Consider the following 22,698-nt stretch of genomic DNA (forward strand, 5'->3'; position numbering starts at 1 on the left):
AAAAACAAAAGCTACCTAACCTGGATCCGAAAAATGCTATTTACCTATTGCACCCGTTAAGTGATGAATGATACAGGACATCTTAAAACATAGCTCTAGCATGAGGTTGAGCATCTATTTTCTTGGGAAGTTTAAAAGAAAGGATGAAGACCCAAACTACCAGCAGGCCGAAATAGCTCAGTTGGGAGAGCGTTAGACTGAAGATCTAAAGGTCCCTGGTTCAATCCCGGGTTTCGGCACAATTTCAACTTCTGCTTTTCATGTCACAAAAGCTGTTTGGAGTTAAATCAACGCTCTTCTTTATCAAAACCTTTTATCAATCTGATCAACAACACAATCAATTCAACATATTATTTACTTTCCGTCTTCCTTTCAAACTTGCTTCCACCTCTCTTGTATTCAACTATGCCTCATTTATTTGCAACTTCTTGCTTTATTTTAAAGTAAAGCTTTGCCTGCATCAGCCTCCAATTCCCCTTATACAAAACTGTCAGTAGTCAGATGACATAGCTTGTACACCCTGGCCATATAGGTCTGTGTTTCAGAGTATAAGTCAATTCAGAGTTTAGAAAAAAAAATTCTACCTACCTTGTCCCCTAAAAAGGATATTCACTCATCAGACCAAGTTACCTGCTGAATGATACTGGACACTTTAACACATAACTATAAACGAAAATAGAATGACCAGGTTCTGTATGTATCGTCTACAATTATTAATAATACATCAGGAGGCCACAGGGACTTGTTGGCTGAAATATCTCAGTTGGGAGATCGTTAGACTGAAGAGCTTAAGGTACCTGATTCAATCCTGACTTTCAGCACAGTGCGAGGGGATCCTACATTCTTGCAAAATATTTCTTGAAATCAGCTCTAGTTTTTTTTTCTTTATTTCTCAAAATATTTTATCAACTGATCAACAACATGATAACTTCAACAAAAAGTTGTCTTTCTGTCCTCCTTCTAAACTTGCTTCCACCTCTCTTGCCATCAACTTTGATGACGAATTTATCCCATTTTATACTTTTTTCAAAGTAAACTCTTGTCTGCATCAGCTTTCACTTCTCCTTGAACAAAGTTGTCAGTATTGAGATGACATAGCTTACCTACTCAGGCGACATACGTCTGTGTAATACAGTGCTGGTCCACTCAGAGTTTTAAAAGAAAAACGACCTAACATTTATCCCAAAAACGCTACTCACCCATTTCACCAGTTAGCTGCTGAACAATGCAGGACACATTAAAACACAGCTCTAACCTCAGATTGAAAATCCAGGTTCTGCATCTCTGTTCTGGGATTGTTCAAAAAAAGAGGCTGAATACTATAGCTGCTGGCAGGCCGAAATAGCTCAGTTGGGAGAGTGTTAGACTGAAGATCTAAAGGTCCCTGGTTCGATCCCGGGTTTCGGCACATTTTGAACTTCTGCTTTGCATGCCACAAAGACTATTTTGAGTCAACTCATATTGACTTTGTTTATAATGATCAAAACCTTTTATCAAGATAATCGACAATACAATTAATTCAACATATTATTTACTTTCTGTCTTTCTTTCAAACTTGCTTCCACCTCTCTTGTATTCAACTTTGCCTCCTTTATTTCCCAATTCTTCCTTTAATTGAAAGTAAAGCTTTGCCTGCATCAGCCTCCAGTTCCCCTTATACAAAACTGTTAGTAGTCAGATGACCTAGCTTGCCGACCCTCGCCATATAGGTCTGTGTTTCTGAGTATAAGTCCATTCATAGTTTACAAACATCATCTAACTAACTTGGCTCCTAAAAAGGAAATTCACCCATCAGACCAATTTAGCTACTGAATAATACTGGACAATTTAACACATAACTGCACATGCAGATAGAGTGACCAAGTTCTGCATTTATCTTTAACAATTATAAAAAATACAACAGAAAGCCAAAATTGCCAGCTGGATGAAATAGCTCAGTTGGGAGAGCAGTAGACTGAAGATCTAAAGGTCCCTGGTTCAATCCCGGGTTTAGGCACATTTTGAACTTATGCTTTGCATGCCACAAATGCTATTTGGAGTCAACTCATATTGACGTTGTTTATAATGATCAAAACCTTTTATCAAGCTGATCGAAAAGACAACCATTTCAACATATTTTTTACATTCTGTCTTTCTGTCAAACTTGCTTCCACCTCTCTTGTATTCAAATTTACCTGCTTTATTTGCCAATTCTTCCTTTAATTGAAAGTAAAGCTTTGCCTGCATCAGCCTCGAGTTCCCCTTATACAAAACTGTTAGTAGTCAGATGACCTAGTTTGCCTACCCTCGCCACATAGGTCTGTGTGTCTGAGTATAAGTCCATTCATAGTTTACAAACATCTTCTAACTAACTTGGCTCCTAAAAAGGAAATTCACCCATCAGACCAATTTAGCTGCTGAATAACATTGGACAATTTAACACATAACTGCACATGCAGATAGAATGACCAGGGTCTGCATTTATCTTTAACAATTATCAAAAATACAACAGAAAGCCAAAATGGCCAGCTGGATGAAATAGCTGAGTTGGGAGAGTGTTAGATTGAAAATCTAAAAGTCCCTTGTTCAATGCTGGGTTTCGGAAAAGTCTGAGAGGTTTCTTGCTTCTCACAAAATATTTCTTGGTATCAGCTCAAGTTTTTCTTTCTTTATTTATCAAAATATTTGATCAACTGATCCACAACATGATCAATTCAACATAGAATTGTCTTTCTGTCCTCCTTCTAAATTTGCTTCCACCTCTCTTGCATTCAGCTTCGACTACAAATGTTTCCTATTTCATGCTTTTTTGTAAAGTAAACTCTTGTCTGCATCAGCTTCCACTTCTCCTTGAACACAGATTTCAGTATTCAGATGACATAGCTTACCTACTCAGGCCAAATACCTCTGTGTAATATGGTGCTAGTCCATTCAGAGTAAAAAACAAAAGCTACCTAACCTGGATCCGAAAAATGCTATTTACCTATTGCACCCGTTAACTGGTGAATGATACAGGACATCTTAAAACATAGCTCTAGCATGAGGTTGAGCATCTATTTTCTTGGGAAGTTTAAAAGAAAGGATGAAGACCCAAACTACCAGCAGGCCGAAATAGCTCAGTTGGGAGAGCGTTAGACTGAAGATCTAAAGGTCCCTGGTTCAATCCCGGGTTTCGGCACAATTTCAACTTCTGCTTTTCATGTCACAAAAGCTGTTTGGAGTTAAATCAACGCTCTTCTTTATCAAAACCTTTTATCAATCTGATCAACAACACAATCAATTCAACATATTATTTACTTTCTGTCTTCCTTTCAAACTTGCTTCCACCTCTCTTGTATTCAACTATGCCTCATTTATTTGCAACTTCTTGCTTTATTTTAAAGTAAAGCTTTGCCTGCATCAGCCTCCAATTCCCCTTATACAAAACTGTCAGTAGTCAGATGACATAGCTTGTACACCCTGGCCATATAGGTCTGTGTTTCAGAGTATAAGTCAATTCAGAGTTTAGGAAAAAAAATTCTACCTACCTTGTCCCCTAAAAAGGATATTCACTCATCAGACCAAGTTACCTGCTGAATGATACTGGACACTTTAACACATAACTATAAACAAAAATAGAATGACCAGGTTCTGTATGTATCGTCTACAATTATTAATAATACATCAGGAGGCCACAGGGACTTGTTGGCTGAAATATCTCAGTTGGGAGATCGTTAGACTGAAGAGCTTAAGGTACCTGATTCAATCCTGACTTTCAGCACAGTGCGAGGGGATCCTACATTCTTGCAAAATATTTCTTGAAATCAGCTCTAGTTTTTTTTTCTTTATTTCTCAAAATATTTTATCAACTGATCAACAACATGATAACTTCAACAAAAAGTTGTCTTTCTGTCCTCCTTCTAAACTTGCTTCCACCTCTCTTGCCATCAACTTTGATGACGAATTTATCCCATTTTATACTTTTTTCAAAGTAAACTCTTGTCTGCATCAGCTTTCACTTCTCCTTGAACAAAGTTGTCAGTATTGAGATGATATAGCTTACCTACTCAGGCGACATACGTCTGTGTAATACAGTGCTGGTCCACTCAGAGTTTTAAAAGAAAAACGACCTAACATTTATCCCAAAAACGCTACTCACCCATTTCACCAGTTAGCTGCTGAACAATGCAGGACACATTAAAACACAGCTCTAACCTCAGATTGAAAATCCAGGTTCTGCATCTCTGTTCTGGGATTGTTCAAAAAAAGAGGCTGAATACTATAGCTGCTGGCAGGCCGAAATATCTCAGTTGGGAGAGTGTTAGACTGAAGATCTAAAGGTCCCTGGTTCAATCCCGGGTTTAGGCACATTTTGAACTTCTGCTTTGCATGCCACAAATGCTATTTGGAGTCAACTCATATTGACGTTGTTTATAATGATCAAAACCTTTTATCAAGCTGATCGATAAGACAACCATTTCAACATATTTTTTACATTCTGTCTTTCTGTCAAACTTGCTTCCACCTCTCTTGTATTCAACTTTACCTGCTTTATTTGCCAATTCTTCCTTTAATTGAAAGTAAAGCTTTGCCTACATCAGCCTCGAGTTCCCCTTATACAAAACTGTTAGTAGTCAGATGACCTAGTTTGCCTACCCTCGCCATATAGGTCTGTGTGTCTGAGTATAAGTCCATTCATAGTTTACAAACATCTTCTAACTAACTTGGCTCCTAAAAAGGAAATTCACCCATCAGACCAATTTAGCTGCTGAATAATATTGGACAATTTAACACATAACTGCACATGCAGATAGAATGACCAGGGTCTGCATTTATCTTTAACAATTATCAAAAATACAACAGAAAGCCAAAATGGCCAGCTGGATGAAATAGCTGAGTTGGGAGAGTGTTAGATTGAAAATCTAAAAGTCCCTTGTTCAATGCTGGGTTTCGGAAAAGTCTGAGAGGTTTCTTGCTTCTCACAAAATATTTCTTGGTATCAGCTCAAGTTTTTCTTTCTTTATTTATCAAAATATTTGATCAACTGATCGACAACAGGATCAATTCAACATAGAATTGTCTTTCTGTCCTCCTTCTAAATTTGCTTCCACCTCTCTTGCATTCAGCTTCGACTACAAATGTTTCCTATTTCATGCTTTTTTGTAAAGTAAACTCTTGTCTGCATCAGCTTCCACTTCTCCTTGAACACAGATTTCAGTATTCAGATGACATAGCTTACCTACTCAGGCCAAATACCTCTGTGTAATATGGTGCTAGTCCATTCAGAGTAAAAAAAAAAGCTACCTAACCTGGATCCGAAAAATGCTATTTACCTATTGCACCTGTTAACTGATGAATGATACAGGACATCTTAAAACATAGCTCTAGCATGAGGATGAGCATCTATTTTCTTGGGAAGTTTAAAAGAAAGGATGAAGACCCAAACTACCAGCAGGCCGAAATAGCTCAGTTGGGAGAGCGTTAGACTGAAGATCTAAAGGTCCCCGGTTCAATCCCGGGTTTCGGCACAATTTCAACTTCTGCTTTTCATGTCACAAAAGCTGTTTAGAGTTAAATCAACGCTCTTCTTTATCAAAACCTTTTATCAATCTGATCAACAACACAATCAATTCAACATATTATTTACTTTCTGTCTTCCTTTCAAACTTGCTTCCACCTCTCTTGTATTCAACTACGCCTCATTTATTTGCAACTTCTTGCTTTATTTTAAAGTAAAGCTTTGCCTGCATCAGCCTCCAATTCCCATTATACAAAACTGTCAGTAGTCAGATGACATAGCTTGTACACCCTGGCCATATAGGTCTGTGTTTCAGAGTATAAGTCAATTCAGAGTTTAGAAAAAAAAATTCTACCTACATTGTCCCCTAAAAAGGATATTCACTCATCAGACCAAGTTACCTGCTGAATGATACTGGACACTTTAACACATAACTATAAACGAAAATAGAATGACCAGGTTCTGTATGTATCGTCTACAATTATTAATAATACATCAGGAGGCCACAGGGACTTGTTGGCTGAAATATCTCAGTTGGGAGATCGTTAGACTGAAGAGCTTAAGGTACCTGATTCAATCCTGACTTTCAGCACAGTGCGAGGGGATCCTACATTCTTGCAAAATATTTCTTGAAATCAGCTCTAGTTTTTTTTTCTTTATTTCTCAAAATATTTTATCAACTGATCAACAACATGATAACTTCAACAAAAAGTTGTCTTTCTGTCCTCCTTCTAAACTTGCTTCCACCTCTCTTGCCATCAGCTTTGATGACAAATTTATCCCATTTTATACTTTTTTCAAAGTAAACTCTTGTCTGCATCAGCTTTCACTTCTCCTTGAACAAAGTTGTCAGTATTGAGATGACATAGCTTACCTACTCAGGCGACATACGTCTGTGTAATACAGTGCTGGTCCACTTAGAGTTTTAAAAGAAAAACGACCTAACATTTATCCCAAAAACGCTACTCACCCATTTCACCAGTTAGCTGCTGAACAATGCAGGACACATTAAAACACAGCTCTAACCTCAGATTGAAAATCCAGGTTCTGCATCTCTGTTCTGGGATTGTTCAAAAAAAGAGGCTGAATACTATAGCTGCTGGCAGGCCGAAATAGCTCAGTTGGGAGAGCGTTAGACTAAAGATCTAAAGGTCCCTGGTTCGATCCCGGGTTTCGGCACGTTTTGAACTTCTGCTTTGCATGCCACAAAGACTATTTTGAGTCAACTCATATTGACTTTGTTTATAATGATCAAAACATTTTATCAAGATAATCGACAATACAATTAATTCAACATATTATTTACTTTCTGTCTTTCTTTCAAACTTGCTTCCACCTCTCTTGTATTCAACTTTGCCTCCTTTATTTCCCAATTCTTCCTTTAATTGAAAGTAAAGCTTTGCCTGCATCAGCCTCCAGTTCCCCTTATACAAAACTGTTAGTAGTCAGATGACCTAGCTTGCCGACCCTCGCCATATAGGTCTGTGTTTCTGAGTATAAGTCCATTCATAGTTTACAAACATCATCTAACTAACTTGGCTCCTAAAAAGGAAATTCACCCATCAGACCAATTTAGCTACTGAATAATACTGGACAATTTAACACATAACTGCACATGCAGATAGAGTGACCAGGTTCTGCATTTTTCTTTAACAATTATAAAAAATACAACAGAAAGCCAAAATTGCCAGCTGGATGAAATAGCTCAGTTGGGAGAGCAGTAGACTGAAGATCTAAAGGTCCCTGGTTCAATCCCGGGTTTAGGCACATTTTGAACTTCTGCTTTGCATGCCACAAATGCTATTTGGAGTCAACTCATATTGACGTTGTTTATAATGATCAAAACCTTTTATCAAGCTGATCGAAAAGACAACCATTTCAACATATTTTTTACATTCTCTCTTTCTGTCAAACTTGCTTCCACCTCTCTTGTATTCAACTTTACCTGCTTTATTTGCCAATTCTTCCTTTAATTGAAAGTAAAGCTTTGCCTGCATCAGCCTCGAGTTCCCCTTATACAAAACTGTTAGTAGTCAGATGACCTAGTTTGCCTACCCTCGCCATATAGGTCTGTGTCTCTGAGTATAAGTCCATTCATAGTTTACAAACATCTTCTAACTAACTTGGCTCCTAAAAAGGAAATTCACCCATCAGACCAATTTAGCTGCTGAATAATATTGGACAATTTAACACATAACTGCACATGCAGATAGAATGACCAGGGTCTGCATTTATCTTTAACAATTATCAAAAATACAACAGAAAGCCAAAATGGCCAGCTGGATGAAATAGCTCAGTTGGGAGAGTGTTAGATTGAAAATCTAAAAGTCCCTTGTTCAATGCTGGGTTTCGGAAAAGTCTGAGAGGTTTCTTGCTTCTCACAAAATATTTCTTGGTATCAGCTCAAGTTTTTCTTTCTTTATTTATCAAAATATTTGATCAACTGATCGACAACATGATCAATTCAACATAGAATTGTCTTTCTGTCCTCCTTCTAAATTTGCTTCCACCTCTCTTGCATTCAGCTTCGACTACAAATGTTTCCTATTTCATGCTTTTTTGTAAAGTAAACTCTTGTCTGCATCAGCTTCCACTTCTCCTTGAACACAGATTTCAGTATTCAGATGACATAGCTTACCTACTCAGGCCAAATACCTCTGTGTAATATGGTGCTAGTCCATTCAGAGTAAAAAACAAAAGCTACCTAACCTGGATCCGAAAAATGCTATTTACCTATTGCACCCGTTAACTGATGAATGATACAGGACATCTTAAAACATAGCTCTAGCATGAGGTTGAGCATCTATTTTCTTGGGAAGTTTAAAAGAAAGGATGAAGACCCAAACTACCAGCAGGCCGAAATAGCTCAGTTGGGAGAGCGTTAGACTGAAGATCTAAAGGTCCCTGGTTCAATCCCGGGTTTCGGCACAATTTCAACTTCTGCTTTTCATGTCACAAAAGCTGTTTGGAGTTAAATCAACGCTCTTCTTTATCAAAACCTTTTATCAATCTGATCAACAACACAATCAATTCAACATATTATTTACTTTCTGTCTTCCTTTCAAACTTGCTTCCACCTCTCTTGTATTCAACTATGCCTCATTTATTTGAAACTTCTTGCTTTATTTTAAAGTAAAGCTTTGCCTGCATCAGCCTCCAATTCCCCTTATACAAAACTGTCAGTAGTCAGATGACATAGCTTGTACACCCTGGCCATATAGGTCTGTGTTTCAGAGTATAAGTCAATTCAGAGTTTAGAAAAAAAAATTCTACCTACATTGTCCCCTAAAAAGGATATTCACTCATCAGACCAAGTTACCTGCTGAATGATACTGGACACTTTAACACATAACTATAAACGAAAATAGAATGACCAGGTTCTGTATGTATCGTCTACAATTATTAATAATACATCAGGAGGCCACAGGGACTTGTTGGCTGAAATATCTCAGTTGGGAGATCGTTAGACTGAAGAGCTTAAGGTACCTGATTCAATCCTGACTTTCAGCACAGTGCGAGGGGATCCTACATTCTTGCAAAATATTTCTTGAAATCAGCTCTAGGTTTTTTTTCCTTTATTTCTCAAAATATTTTATCAACTGATCAACAACATGATAACTTCAACAAAAAGTTGTCTTTCTGTCCTCCTTCTAAACTTGCTTCCACCTCTCTTGCCATCAGCTTTGATGACGAATTTATTCCATTTTATACTTTTTTCAAAGCAAACTCTTGTCTGCATCAGCTTTCACTTCTCCTTGAACAAAGTTGTCAGTATTGAGATGACATAGCTTACCTACTCAGGCGACATACGTCTGTGTAATACAGTGCTGGTCCACTTAGAGTTTTAAAAGAAAAACGACCTAACATTTATCCCAAAAACGCTACTCACCCATTTCACCAGTTAGCTGCTGAACAATGCAGGACACATTAAAACACAGCTCTAACCTCAGATTGAAAATCCAGGTTCTGCATCTCTGTTCTGGGATTGTTCAAAAAAAGAGGCTGAATACTATAACTGCTGGCAGGCCGAAATATCTCAGTTGGGAGAGCGTTAGACTGAAGATCTAAAGGTCCCTGGTTCGATCCCGGGTTTCGGCACATTTTGAACTTCTGCTTTGCATGCCACAAAGACTATTTTGAGTCAACTCATATTGACTTTGTTTATAATGATCAAAACCTTTTATCAAGATAATCGACAATACAATTAATTCAACATATTATTTACTTTCTGTCTTTCTTTCAAACTTGCTTCCACCTCTCTTGTATTCAACTTTGCCTCCTTTATTTCCCAATTCTTCCTTTAATTGAAAGTAAAGCTTTGCCTGCATCAGCCTCCAGTTCCCCTTATACAAAACTGTTAGTAGTCAGATGACCTAGCTTGCCGACCCTCGCCATATAGGTCTGTGTTTCTGAGTATAAATCCATTCATAGTTTACAAACATCATCTAACTAACTTGGCTCCTAAAAAGGAAATTCACCCATCAGACCAATTTAGCTACTGAATAATACTGGACAATTTAACACATAACTGCACATGCAGATAGAGTGACCAGGTTCTGCATTTATCTTTAACAATTATAAAAAATACAACAGAAAGCCAAAATTGCCAGCTGGATGAAATAGCTCAGTTGGGAGAGCAGTAGACTGAAGATTTAAAGGTCCCTGGTTCAATCCCGGGTTTAGGCACATTTTGAACTTCTGCTTTGCATGCCACAAATGCTATTTGGAGTCAACTCATATTGACGTTGTTTATAATGATCAAAACCTTTTATCAAGCTGATCGATAAGACAACCATTTCAACATATTTTTTACATTCTGTCTTTCTGTCAAACTTGCTTCCACCTCTCTTGTATTCAACTTTACCTGCTTTATTTGCCAATTCTTCCTTTAATTGAAAGTAAAGCTTTGCCTGCATCAGCCTCGAGTTCCCCTTATACAAAACTGTTAGTAGTCAGATGACCTAGTTTGCCTACCCTCGCCATATAGGTCTGTGTGTCTGAGTATAAGTCCATTCATAGTTTACAAACATCTTCTAACTAACTTGGCTCCTAAAAAGGAAATTCACCCATCAGACCAATTTAGCTGCTGAATAATATTGGACAATTTAACACATAACTGCACATGCAGATAGAATGACCAGGGTCTGCATTTATCTTTAACAATTATCAAAAATACAACAGAAAGCCAAAATGGCCAGCGGGATGAAATAGCTCAGTTGGGAGAGTGTTAGATTGAAAATCTAAAAGTCCCTTGTTCAATGCTGGGTTTCGGAAAAGTCTGAGAGGTTTCTTGCTTCTCACAAAATATTTCTTGGTATCAGCTCAAGTTTTTCTTTCTTTATTTATCAAAATATTTGATCAACTGATCGACAACATGATCAATTCAACATAGAATTGTCTTTCTGTCCTCCTTCTAAATTTGCTTCCACCTCTCTTGCATTCAGCTTCGACTACAAATGTTTCCTATTTCATGCTTTTTTGTAAAGTAAACTCTTGTCTGCATCAGCTTCCACTTCTCCTTGAACACAGATTTCAGTATTCAGATGACATAGCTTACCTACTCAGGCCAAATACCTCTGTGTAATATGGTGCTAGTCCATTCAGAGTAAAAAACAAAAGCTACCTAACCTGGATCCGAAAAATGCTATTTACCTATTGCACCCGTTAACTGATGAATGATACAGGACATCTTAAAACATAGCTCTAGCATGAGGTTGAGCATCTATTTTCTTGGGAAGTTTAAAAGAAAGGATGAAGACCCAAACTACCAGCAGGCCGAAATAGCTCAGTTGGGAGAGCGTTAGACTGAAGATCTAAAGGTCCCTGGTTCAATCCCGGGTTTCGGCACAATTTCAACTTCTGCTTTTCATGTCACAAAAGCTGTTTGGAGTTAAATCAACGCTCTTCTTTATCAAAACCTTTTATCAATCTGATCAACAACACAATCAATTCAACATATTATTTACTTTCTGTCTTCCTTTCAAACTTGCTTCCACCTCTCTTGTATTCAACTATGCCTCATTTATTTGCAACTTCTTGCTTTATTTTAAAGTAAAGCTTTGCCTGCATCAGCCTCCAATTCCCCTTATACAAAACTGTCAGTAGTCAGATGACATAGCTTGTACACCCTGGCCATATAGGTCTGTGTTTCAGAGTATAAGTCAATTCAGAGTTTAGGAAAAAAAAATTCTACCTACCTTGTCCCCTAAAAAGGATATTCACTCATCAGACCAAGTTACCTGCTGAATGATACTGGACACTTTAACACATAACTATAAACGAAAATAGAATGACCAGGTTCTGTATGTATCGTCTACAATTATTAATAATACATCAGGAGGCCACAGGGACTTGTTGGCTGAAATATCTCAGTTGGGAGATCGTTAGACTGAAGAGCTTAAGGTACCTGATTCAATCCTGACTTTCAGCACAGTGCGAGGGGATCCTACATTCTTGCAAAATATTTCTTGAAATCAGCTCTAGTTTTTTTTTTTATTTCTCAAAATATTTTATCAACTGATCAACAACATGATAACTTCAACAAAAAGTTGTCTTTCTGTCCTCCTTCTAAACTTGCTTCCACCTCTCTTGCCATCAACTTTGATGACAAATTTATCCCATTTTATACTTTTTTCAAAGTAAACTCTTGTCTGCATCAGCTTTCACTTCTCCTTGAACAAAGTTGTCAGTATTGAGATGACATAGCTTACCTACTCAGGCGACATACGTCTGTGTAATACAGTGCTGGTCCACTTAGAGTTTTAAAAGAAAAACGACCTAACATTTATCCCAAAAACGCTACTCACCCTTTCACCAGTTAGCTGCTGAACAATGCAGGACACATTAAAACACAGCTCTAACCTCAGATTGAAAATCCAGGTTCTGCATCTCTGTTCTGGGATTGTTCAAAAAAAGAGGCTGAATACTATAGCTGCTGGCAGGCCGAAATAGCTCAGTTGGGAGAGCGTTAGACTGAAGATCTAAAGGTCCCTGGTTCGATCCCGGGTTTGGGCACATTTTGAACTTCTGCTTTGCATGCCACAAAGACTATTTTGAGTCAACTCATATTGACTTTGTTTATAATGATCAAAACCTTTTATCAAGATAATCGACAATACAATTAATTCAACATATTATTTACTTTCTGTCTTTCTTTCAAACTTGCTTCCACCTCTCTTGTATTCAACTTTGCCTCCTTTATTTCCCAATTCTTCCTTTAATTGAAAGTAAAGCTTTGCCTGCATCAGCCTCCAGTTCCCCTTATACAAAACTGTTAGTAGTAAGATGACCTAGCTTGCCGACCCTCGCCATATAGGTCTGTGTTTCTGAGTATAAGTCCATTCATAGTTTACAAACATCATCTAACTAACTTGGCTCCTAAAAAGGAAATTCACCCATCAGACCAATTTAGCTACTGAATAATACTGGACAATTTAACACATAACTGCACATGCAGATAGAGTGACCAGGTTCTGCATTTTTCTTTAACAATTATAAAAAATACAACAGAAAGCCAAAATTGCCAGCTGGATGAAATAGCTCAGTTGGTAGAGCAGTAGACTGAAGATCTAAAGGTCCCTGGTTCAATCCCGGGTTTAGGCACATTTTGAACTTCTGCTTTGCATGCCACAAATGCTATTTGGAGTCAACTCATATTGACGTTGTTTATAATGATCAAAACCATTTATCAAGCTGATCGATAAGACAACCATTTCAACATATTTTTTACATTCTGTCTTTCTGTCAAACTTGCTTCCACCTCTCTTGTATTCAACTTTACCTGCTTTATTTGCCAATTCTTCCTTTAATTGAAAGTAAAGCTTTGCCTGCATCAGCCTCGAGTTCCCCTTATACAAAACTGTTAGTAGTCAGATGACCTAGTTTGCCTACCCTCGCCATATAGGTCTGTGTCTCTGAGTATAAGTCCATTCATAGTTTACAAACATCTTCTAACTAACTTGGCTCCTAAAAAGGAAATTCACCCATCAGACCAATTTAGCTGCTGAATAATATTGGACAATTTAACACATAACTGCACATGCAGATAGAATGACCAGGGTCTGCATTTATCTTTAACAATTATCAAAAATACAACAGAAAGCCAAAATGGCCAGCTGGATGAAATAGCTCAGTTGGGAGAGTGTTAGATTGAAAATCTAAAAGTCCCTTGTTCAATGCTGGGTTTCGGAAAAGTCTGAGAGGTTTCTTGCTTCTCACAAAATATTTCTTGGTATCAGCTCAAGTTTTTCTTTCTTTATTTATCAAAATATTTGATCAACTGATCGACAACATGATCAATTCAACATAGAATTGTCTTTCTGTCCTCCTTCTAAATTTGCTTCCACCTCTCTTGCATTCAGCTTCGACTACAAATGTTTCCTATTTCATGCTTTTTTGTAAAGTAAACTCTTGTCTGCATCAGCTTCCACTTCTCCTTGAACACAGATTTCAGTATTCAGATGACATAGCTTACCTACTCAGGCCAAATACCTCTGTGTAATATGGTGCTAGTCCATTCAGAGTAAAAAACAAAAGCTACCTAACCTGGATCCGAAAAATGCTATTTACCTATTGCACCCGTTAAGTGATGAATGATACAGGACATCTTAAAACATAGCTCTAGCATGAGGTTGAGCATCTATTTTCTTGGGAAGTTTAAAAGAAAGGATGAAGACCCAAACTACCAGCAGGCCGAAATAGCTCAGTTGGGAGAGCGTTAGACTGAAGATCTAAAGGTCCCTGGTTCAATCCCGGGTTTCGGCACAATTTCAACTTCTGCTTTTCATGTCACAAAAGCTGTTTGGAGTTAAATCAACGCTCTTCTTTATCAAAACCTTTTATCAATCTGATCAACAACACAATCAATTCAACATATTATTTACTTTCTGTCTTCCTTTCAAACTTGCTTCCACCTCTCTTGTATTCAACTATGCCTCATTTATTTGAAACTTCTTGCTTTATTTTAAAGTAAAGCTTTGCCTGCATCAGCCTCCAATTCCCCTTATACAAAACTGTCAGTAGTCAGATGACATAGCTTGTACACCCTGGCCATATAGGTCTGTGTTTCAGAGTATAAGTCAATTCAGAGTTTAGAAAAAAAAATTCTACCTACATTGTCCCCTAAAAAGGATATTCACTCATCAGACCAAGTTACCTGCTGAATGATACTGGACACTTTAACACATAACTATAAACGAAAATAGAATGACCAGGTTCTGTATGTATCGTCTACAATTATTAATAATACATCAGGAGGCCACAGGGACTTGTTGGCTGAAATATCTCAGTTGGGAGATCGTTAGACTGAAGAGCTTAAGGTACCTGATTCAATCCTGACTTTCAGCACAGTGCGAGGGGATCCTACATTCTTGCAAAATATTTCTTGAAATCAGCTCTAGGTTTTTTTTCCTTTATTTCTCAAAATATTTTATCAACTGATCAACAACATGATAACTTCAACAAAAAGTTGTCTTTCTGTCCTCCTTCTAAACTTGCTTCCACCTCTCTTGCCATCAGCTTTGATGACGAATTTATTCCATTTTATACTTTTTTCAAAGCAAACTCTTGTCTGCATCAGCTTTCACTTCTCCTTGAACAAAGTTGTCAGTATTGAGATGACATAGCTTACCTACTCAGGCGACATACGTCTGTGTAATACAGTGCTGGTCCACTTAGAGTTTTAAAAGAAAAACGACCTAACATTTATCCCAAAAACGCTACTCACCCATTTCACCAGTTAGCTGCTGAACAATGCAGGACACATTAAAACACAGCTCTAACCTCAGATTGAAAATCCAGGTTCTGCATCTCTGTTCTGGGATTGTTCAAAAAAAGAGGCTGAATACTATAACTGCTGGCAGGCCGAAATATCTCAGTTGGGAGAGCGTTAGACTGAAGATCTAAAGGTCCCTGGTTCGATCCCGGGTTTCGGCACATTTTGAACTTCTGCTTTGCATGCCACAAAGACTATTTTGAGTCAACTCATATTGACTTTGTTTATAATGATCAAAACCTTTTATCAAGATAATCGACAATACAATTAATTCAACATATTATTTACTTTCTGTCTTTCTTTCAAACTTGCTTCCACCTCTCTTGTATTCAACTTTGCCTCCTTTATTTCCCAATTCTTCCTTTAATTGAAAGTAAAGCTTTGCCTGCATCAGCCTCCAGTTCCCCTTATACAAAACTGTTAGTAGTCAGATGACCTAGCTTGCCGACCCTCGCCATATAGGTCTGTGTTTCTGAGTATAAATCCATTCATAGTTTACAAACATCATCTAACTAACTTGGCTCCTAAAAAGGAAATTCACCCATCAGACCAATTTAGCTACTGAATAATACTGGACAATTTAACACATAACTGCACATGCAGATAGAGTGACCAGGTTCTGCATTTATCTTTAACAATTATAAAAAATACAACAGAAAGCCAAAATTGCCAGCTGGATGAAATAGCTCAGTTGGGAGAGCAGTAGACTGAAGATTTAAAGGTCCCTGGTTCAATCCCGGGTTTAGGCACATTTTGAACTTCTGCTTTGCATGCCACAAATGCTATTTGGAGTCAACTCATATTGACGTTGTTTATAATGATCAAAACCTTTTATCAAGCTGATCGATAAGACAACCATTTCAACATATTTTTTACATTCTGTCTTTCTGTCAAACTTGCTTCCACCTCTCTTGTATTCAACTTTACCTGCTTTATTTGCCAATTCTTCCTTTAATTGAAAGTAAAGCTTTGCCTGCATCAGCCTCGAGTTCCCCTTATACAAAACTGTTAGTAGTCAGATGACCTAGTTTGCCTACCCTCGCCATATAGGTCTGTGTGTCTGAGTATAAGTCCATTCATAGTTTACAAACATCTTCTAACTAACTTGGCTCCTAAAAAGGAAATTCACCCATCAGACCAATTTAGCTGCTGAATAATATTGGACAATTTAACACATAACTGCACATGCAGATAGAATGACCAGGGTCTGCATTTATCTTTAACAATTATCAAAAATACAACAGAAAGCCAAAATGGCCAGCGGGATGAAATAGCTCAGTTGGGAGAGTGTTAGATTGAAAATCTAAAAGTCCCTTGTTCAATGCTGGGTTTCGGAAAAGTCTGAGAGGTTTCTTGCTTCTCACAAAATATTTCTTGGTATCAGCTCAAGTTTTTCTTTCTTTATTTATCAAAATATTTGATCAACTGATCGACAACATGATCAATTCAACATAGAATTGTCTTTCTGTCCTCCTTCTAAATTTGCTTCCACCTCTCTTGCATTCAGCTTCGACTACAAATGTTTCCTATTTCATGCTTTTTTGTAAAGTAAACTCTTGTCTGCATCAGCTTCCACTTCTCCTTGAACACAGATTTCAGTATTCAGATGACATAGCTTACCTACTCAGGCCAAATACCTCTGTGTAATATGGTGCTAGTCCATTCAGAGTAAAAAACAAAAGCTACCTAACCTGGATCCGAAAAATGCTATTTACCTATTGCACCCGTTAACTGATGAATGATACAGGACATCTTAAAACATAGCTCTAGCATGAGGTTGAGCATCTATTTTCTTGGGAAGTTTAAAAGAAAGGATGAAGACCCAAACTACCAGCAGGCCGAAATAGCTCAGTTGGGAGAGCGTTAGACTGAAGATCTAAAGGTCCCTGGTTCAATCCCGGGTTTCGGCACAATTTCAACTTCTGCTTTTCATGTCACAAAAGCTGTTTGGAGTTAAATCAACGCTCTTCTTTATCAAAACCTTTTATCAATCTGATCAACAACACAATCAATTCAACATATTATTTACTTTCTGTCTTCCTTTCAAACTTGCTTCCACCTCTCTTGTATTCAACTATGCCTCATTTATTTGCAACTTCTTGCTTTATTTTAAAGTAAAGCTTTGCCTGCATCAGCCTCCAATTCCCCTTATACAAAACTGTCAGTAGTCAGATGACATAGCTTGTACACCCTGGCCATATAGGTCTGTGTTTCAGAGTATAAGTCAATTCAGAGTTTAGGAAAAAAAAATTCTACCTACCTTGTCCCCTAAAAAGGATATTCACTCATCAGACCAAGTTACCTGCTGAATGATACTGGACACTTTAACACATAACTATAAACGAAAATAGAATGACCAGGTTCTGTATGTATCGTCTACAATTATTAATAATACATCAGGAGGCCACAGGGACTTGTTGGCTGAAATATCTCAGTTGGGAGATCGTTAGACTGAAGAGCTTAAGGTACCTGATTCAATCCTGACTTTCAGCACAGTGCGAGGGGATCCTACATTCTTGCAAAATATTTCTTGAAATCAGCTCTAGTTTTTTTTTTTATTTCTCAAAATATTTTATCAACTGATCAACAACATGATAACTTCAACAAAAAGTTGTCTTTCTGTCCTCCTTCTAAACTTGCTTCCACCTCTCTTGCCATCAACTTTGATGACAAATTTATCCCATTTTATACTTTTTTCAAAGTAAACTCTTGTCTGCATCAGCTTTCACTTCTCCTTGAACAAAGTTGTCAGTATTGTGATGACATAGCTTACCTACTCAGGCGACATACGTCTGTGTAATACAGTGCTGGTCCACTTAGAGTTTTAAAAGAAAAACGACCTAACATTTATCCCAAAAACGCTACTCACCCTTTCACCAGTTAGCTGCTGAACAATGCAGGACACATTAAAACACAGCTCTAACCTCAGATTGAAAATCCAGGTTCTGCATCTCTGTTCTGGGATTGTTCAAAAAAAGAGGCTGAATACTATAGCTGCTGGCAGGCCGAAATAGCTCAGTTGGGAGAGCGTTAGACTGAAGATCTAAAGGTCCCTGGTTCGATCCCGGGTTTGGGCACATTTTGAACTTCTGCTTTGCATGCCACAAAGACTATTTTGAGTCAACTCATATTGACTTTGTTTATAATGATCAAAACCTTTTATCAAGATAATCGACAATACAATTAATTCAACATATTATTTACTTTCTGTCTTTCTTTCAAACTTGCTTCCACCTCTCTTGTATTCAACTTTGCCTCCTTTATTTCCCAATTCTTCCTTTAATTGAAAGTAAAGCTTTGCCTGCATCAGCCTCCAGTTCCCCTTATACAAAACTGTTAGTAGTAAGATGACCTAGCTTGCCGACCCTCGCCATATAGGTCTGTGTTTCTGAGTATAAGTCCATTCATAGTTTACAAACATCATCTAACTAACTTGGCTCCTAAAAAGGAAATTCACCCATCAGACCAATTTAGCTACTGAATAATACTGGACAATTTAACACATAACTGCACATGCAGATAGAGTGACCAGGTTCTGCATTTTTCTTTAACAATTATAAAAAATACAACAGAAAGCCAAAATTGCCAGCTGGATGAAATAGCTCAGTTGGTAGAGCAGTAGACTGAAGATCTAAAGGTCCCTGGTTCAATCCCGGGTTTAGGCACATTTTGAACTTCTGCTTTGCATGCCACAAATGCTATTTGGAGTCAACTCATATTGACGTTGTTTATAATGATCAAAACCATTTATCAAGCTGATCGATAAGACAACCATTTCAACATATTTTTTACATTCTGTCTTTCTGTCAAACTTGCTTCCACCTCTCTTGTATTCAACTTTACCTGCTTTATTTGCCAATTCTTCCTTTAATTGAAAGTAAAGCTTTGCCTGCATCAGCCTCGAGTTCCCCTTATACAAAACTGTTAGTAGTCAGATGACCTAGTTTGCCTACCCTCGCCATATAGGTCTGTGTGTCTGAGTATAAGTCCATTCATAGTTTACAAACATCTTCTAACTAACTTGGCTCCTAAAAAGGAAATTCACCCATCAGACCAATTTAGCTGCTGAATAATATTGGACAATTTAACACATAACTGCACATGCAGATAGAATGACCAGGGTCTGCATTTATCTTTAACAATTATCAAAAATACAACAGAAAGCCAAAATGGCCAGCTGGATGAATTAGCTCAGTTGGGAGAGTGTTAGATTGAAAATCTAAAAGTCCCTTGTTCAATGCTGGGTTTCGGAAAAGTCTGAGAGGTTTCTTGCTTCTCACAAAATATTTCTTGGTATCAGCTCAAGTTTTTCTTTCTTTATTTATCAAAATATTTGATCAACTGATCGACAACATGATCAATTCAACATAGAATTGTCTTTCTGTCCTCCTTCTAAATTTGCTTCCACCTCTCTTGCATTCAGCTTCGACTACAAATGTTTCCTATTTCATGCTTTTTTGTAAAGTAAACTCTTGTCTGCATCAGCTTCCACTTCTCCTTGAACACAGATTTCAGTATTCAGATGACATAGCTTACCTACTCAGGCCAAATACCTCTGTGTAATATGGTGCTAGTCCATTCAGAGTAAAAAACAAAAGCTACCTAACCTGGATCCGAAAAATGCTATTTACCTATTGCACCCGTTAAGTGATGAATGATACAGGACATCTTAAAACATAGCTCTAGCATGAGGTTGAGCATCTATTTTCTTGGGAAGTTTAAAAGAAAGGATGAAGACCCAAACTACCAGCAGGCCGAAATAGCTCAGTTGGGAGAGCGTTAGACTGAAGATCTAAAGGTCCCTGGTTCAATCCCGGGTTTCGGCACAATTTCAACTTCTGCTTTTCATGTCACAAAAGCTGTTTGGAGTTAAATCAACGCTCTTCTTTATCAAAACCTTTTATCAATCTGATCAACAACACAATCAATTCAACATATTATTTACTTTCCGTCTTCCTTTCAAACTTGCTTCCACCTCTCTTGTATTCAACTATGCCTCATTTATTTGCAACTTCTTGCTTTATTTTAAAGTAAAGCTTTGCCTGCATCAGCCTCCAATTCCCCTTATACAAAACTGTCAGTAGTCAGATGACATAGCTTGTACACCCTGGCCATATAGGTCTGTGTTTCAGAGTATAAGTCAATTCAGAGTTTAGAAAAAAAAATTCTACCTACCTTGTCCCCTAAAAAGGATATTCACTCATCAGACCAAGTTACCTGCTGAATGATACTGGACACTTTAACACATAACTATAAACGAAAATAGAATGACCAGGTTCTGTATGTATCGTCTACAATTATTAATAATACATCAGGAGGCCACAGGGACTTGTTGGCTGAAATATCTCAGTTGGGAGATCGTTAGACTGAAGAGCTTAAGGTACCTGATTCAATCCTGACTTTCAGCACAGTGCGAGGGGATCCTACATTCTTGCAAAATATTTCTTGAAATCAGCTCTAGTTTTTTTTTCTTTATTTCTCAAAATATTTTATCAACTGATCAACAACATGATAACTTCAACAAAAAGTTGTCTTTCTGTCCTCCTTCTAAACTTGCTTCCACCTCTCTTGCCATCAACTTTGATGACGAATTTATCCCATTTTATACTTTTTTCAAAGTAAACTCTTGTCTGCATCAGCTTTCACTTCTCCTTGAACAAAGTTGTCAGTATTGAGATGACATAGCTTACCTACTCAGGCGACATACGTCTGTGTAATACAGTGCTGGTCCACTCAGAGTTTTAAAAGAAAAACGACCTAACATTTATCCCAAAAACGCTACTCACCCATTTCACCAGTTAGCTGCTGAACAATGCAGGACACATTAAAACACAGCTCTAACCTCAGATTGAAAATCCAGGTTCTGCATCTCTGTTCTGGGATTGTTCAAAAAAAGAGGCTGAATACTATAGCTGCTGGCAGGCCGAAATAGCTCAGTTGGGAGAGTGTTAGACTGAAGATCTAAAGGTCCCTGGTTCGATCCCGGGTTTCGGCACATTTTGAACTTCTGCTTTGCATGCCACAAAGACTATTTTGAGTCATCTCATATTGACTTTGTTTATAATGATCAAAACCTTTTATCAAGATAATCGACAATACAATTAATTCAACATATTATTTACTTTCTGTCTTTCTTTCAAACTTGCTTCCACCTCTCTTGTATTCAACTTTGCCTCCTTTATTTCCCAATTCTTCCTTTAATTGAAAGTAAAGCTTTGCCTGCATCAGCCTCCAGTTCCCCTTATACAAAACTGTTAGTAGTCAGATGACCTAGCTTGCCGACCCTCGCCATATAGGTCTGTGTTTCTGAGTATAAGTCCATTCATAGTTTACAAACATCATCTAACTAACTTGGCTCCTAAAAAGGAAATTCACCCATCAGACCAATTTAGCTACTGAATAATACTGGACAATTTAACACATAACTGCACATGCAGATAGAGTGACCAAGTTCTGCATTTATCTTTAACAATTATAAAAAATACAACAGAAAGCCAAAATTGCCAGCTGGATGAAATAGCTCAGTTGGGAGAGCAGTAGACTGAAGATCTAAAGGTCCCTGGTTCAATCCCGGGTTTAGGCACATTTTGAACTTCTGCTTTGCATGCCACAAATGCTATTTGGAGTCAACTCATATTGACGTTGTTTATAATGATCAACACCTTTTATCAAGCTGATCGATAAGACAACCATTTCAACATATTTTTTACATTCTGTCTTTCTGTCAAACTTGCTTCCACCTCTCTTGTATTCAACTTTACCTGCTTTATTTGCCAATTCTTCCTTTAATTGAAAGTAAAGCTTTGCCTACATCAGCCTCGAGTTCCCCTTATACAAAACTGTTAGTAGTCAGATGACCTAGTTTGCCTACCCTCGCCATATAGGTCTGTGTGTCTGAGTATAAGTCCATTCATAGTTTACAAACATCTTCTAACTAACTTGGCTCCTAAAAAGGAAATTCACCCATCAGACCAATTTAGCTGCTGAATAATATTGGACAATTTAACACATAACTGCACATGCAGATAGAATGACCAGGGTCTGCATTTATCTTTAACAATTATCAAAAATACAACAGAAAGCCAAAATGGCCAGCTGGATGAAATAGCTGAGTTGGGAGAGTGTTAGATTGAAAATCTAAAAGTCCCTTGTTCAATGCTGGGTTTCGGAAAAGTCTGAGAGGTTTCTTGCTTCTCACAAAATATTTCTTGGTATCAGCTCAAGTTTTTCTTTCTTTATTTATCAAAATATTTGATCAACTGATCGACAACAGGATCAATTCAACATAGAATTGTCTTTCTGTCCTCCTTCTAAATTTGCTTCCACCTCTCTTGCATTCAGCTTCGACTACAAATGTTTCCTATTTCATGCTTTTTTGTAAAGTAAACTCTTGTCTGCATCAGCTTCCACTTCTCCTTGAACACAGATTTCAGTATTCAGATGACATAGC

The 22,698-nt window shown here is 37.6% G+C and overlaps 11 non-coding genes across 11 annotated transcripts; all 11 read left to right on the top strand.

Moving 5' to 3' along the window:
* The first annotated feature begins 166 nt into the window (after nt 1–166).
* On the top strand, nt 167–239 carry TRNAF-GAA (transfer RNA phenylalanine (anticodon GAA)). The gene has a single exon. It is a non-coding gene; the product is annotated as a tRNA-Phe (tRNA).
* A 1,096-nt stretch (nt 240–1,335) lies between these two features.
* On the top strand, nt 1,336–1,408 carry TRNAF-GAA (transfer RNA phenylalanine (anticodon GAA)). The gene has a single exon. It is a non-coding gene; the product is annotated as a tRNA-Phe (tRNA).
* Nucleotides 1,409–3,084: 1,676 nt separating this feature from the next.
* On the top strand, nt 3,085–3,157 carry TRNAF-GAA (transfer RNA phenylalanine (anticodon GAA)). The gene has a single exon. It is a non-coding gene; the product is annotated as a tRNA-Phe (tRNA).
* Nucleotides 3,158–5,413: 2,256 nt separating this feature from the next.
* Nucleotides 5,414–5,486, top strand: TRNAF-GAA (transfer RNA phenylalanine (anticodon GAA)). Its single transcript has one exon. It is a non-coding gene; the product is annotated as a tRNA-Phe (tRNA).
* A 1,096-nt stretch (nt 5,487–6,582) lies between these two features.
* Nucleotides 6,583–6,655, top strand: TRNAF-AAA (transfer RNA phenylalanine (anticodon AAA)). Its single transcript has one exon. It is a non-coding gene; the product is annotated as a tRNA-Phe (tRNA).
* Nucleotides 6,656–8,331: 1,676 nt separating this feature from the next.
* On the top strand, nt 8,332–8,404 carry TRNAF-GAA (transfer RNA phenylalanine (anticodon GAA)). Its single transcript has one exon. It is a non-coding gene; the product is annotated as a tRNA-Phe (tRNA).
* Nucleotides 8,405–11,250: 2,846 nt separating this feature from the next.
* TRNAF-GAA (transfer RNA phenylalanine (anticodon GAA)) lies at nt 11,251–11,323 on the top strand. Its single transcript has one exon. It is a non-coding gene; the product is annotated as a tRNA-Phe (tRNA).
* Nucleotides 11,324–14,166: 2,843 nt separating this feature from the next.
* On the top strand, nt 14,167–14,239 carry TRNAF-GAA (transfer RNA phenylalanine (anticodon GAA)). Its single transcript has one exon. It is a non-coding gene; the product is annotated as a tRNA-Phe (tRNA).
* A 2,846-nt stretch (nt 14,240–17,085) lies between these two features.
* TRNAF-GAA (transfer RNA phenylalanine (anticodon GAA)) lies at nt 17,086–17,158 on the top strand. The gene has a single exon. It is a non-coding gene; the product is annotated as a tRNA-Phe (tRNA).
* Nucleotides 17,159–20,001: 2,843 nt separating this feature from the next.
* Nucleotides 20,002–20,074, top strand: TRNAF-GAA (transfer RNA phenylalanine (anticodon GAA)). Its single transcript has one exon. It is a non-coding gene; the product is annotated as a tRNA-Phe (tRNA).
* A 1,096-nt stretch (nt 20,075–21,170) lies between these two features.
* TRNAF-GAA (transfer RNA phenylalanine (anticodon GAA)) lies at nt 21,171–21,243 on the top strand. The gene has a single exon. It is a non-coding gene; the product is annotated as a tRNA-Phe (tRNA).
* The last annotated feature ends 1,455 nt before the right edge of the window (nt 21,244–22,698 follow it).

The sequence above is a fragment of the Triturus cristatus genome, chromosome 8 (assembly GCF_964204655.1).
Source record: "Triturus cristatus chromosome 8, aTriCri1.1, whole genome shotgun sequence".
Taxonomy (NCBI): domain Eukaryota; kingdom Metazoa; phylum Chordata; class Amphibia; order Caudata; family Salamandridae; genus Triturus; species Triturus cristatus.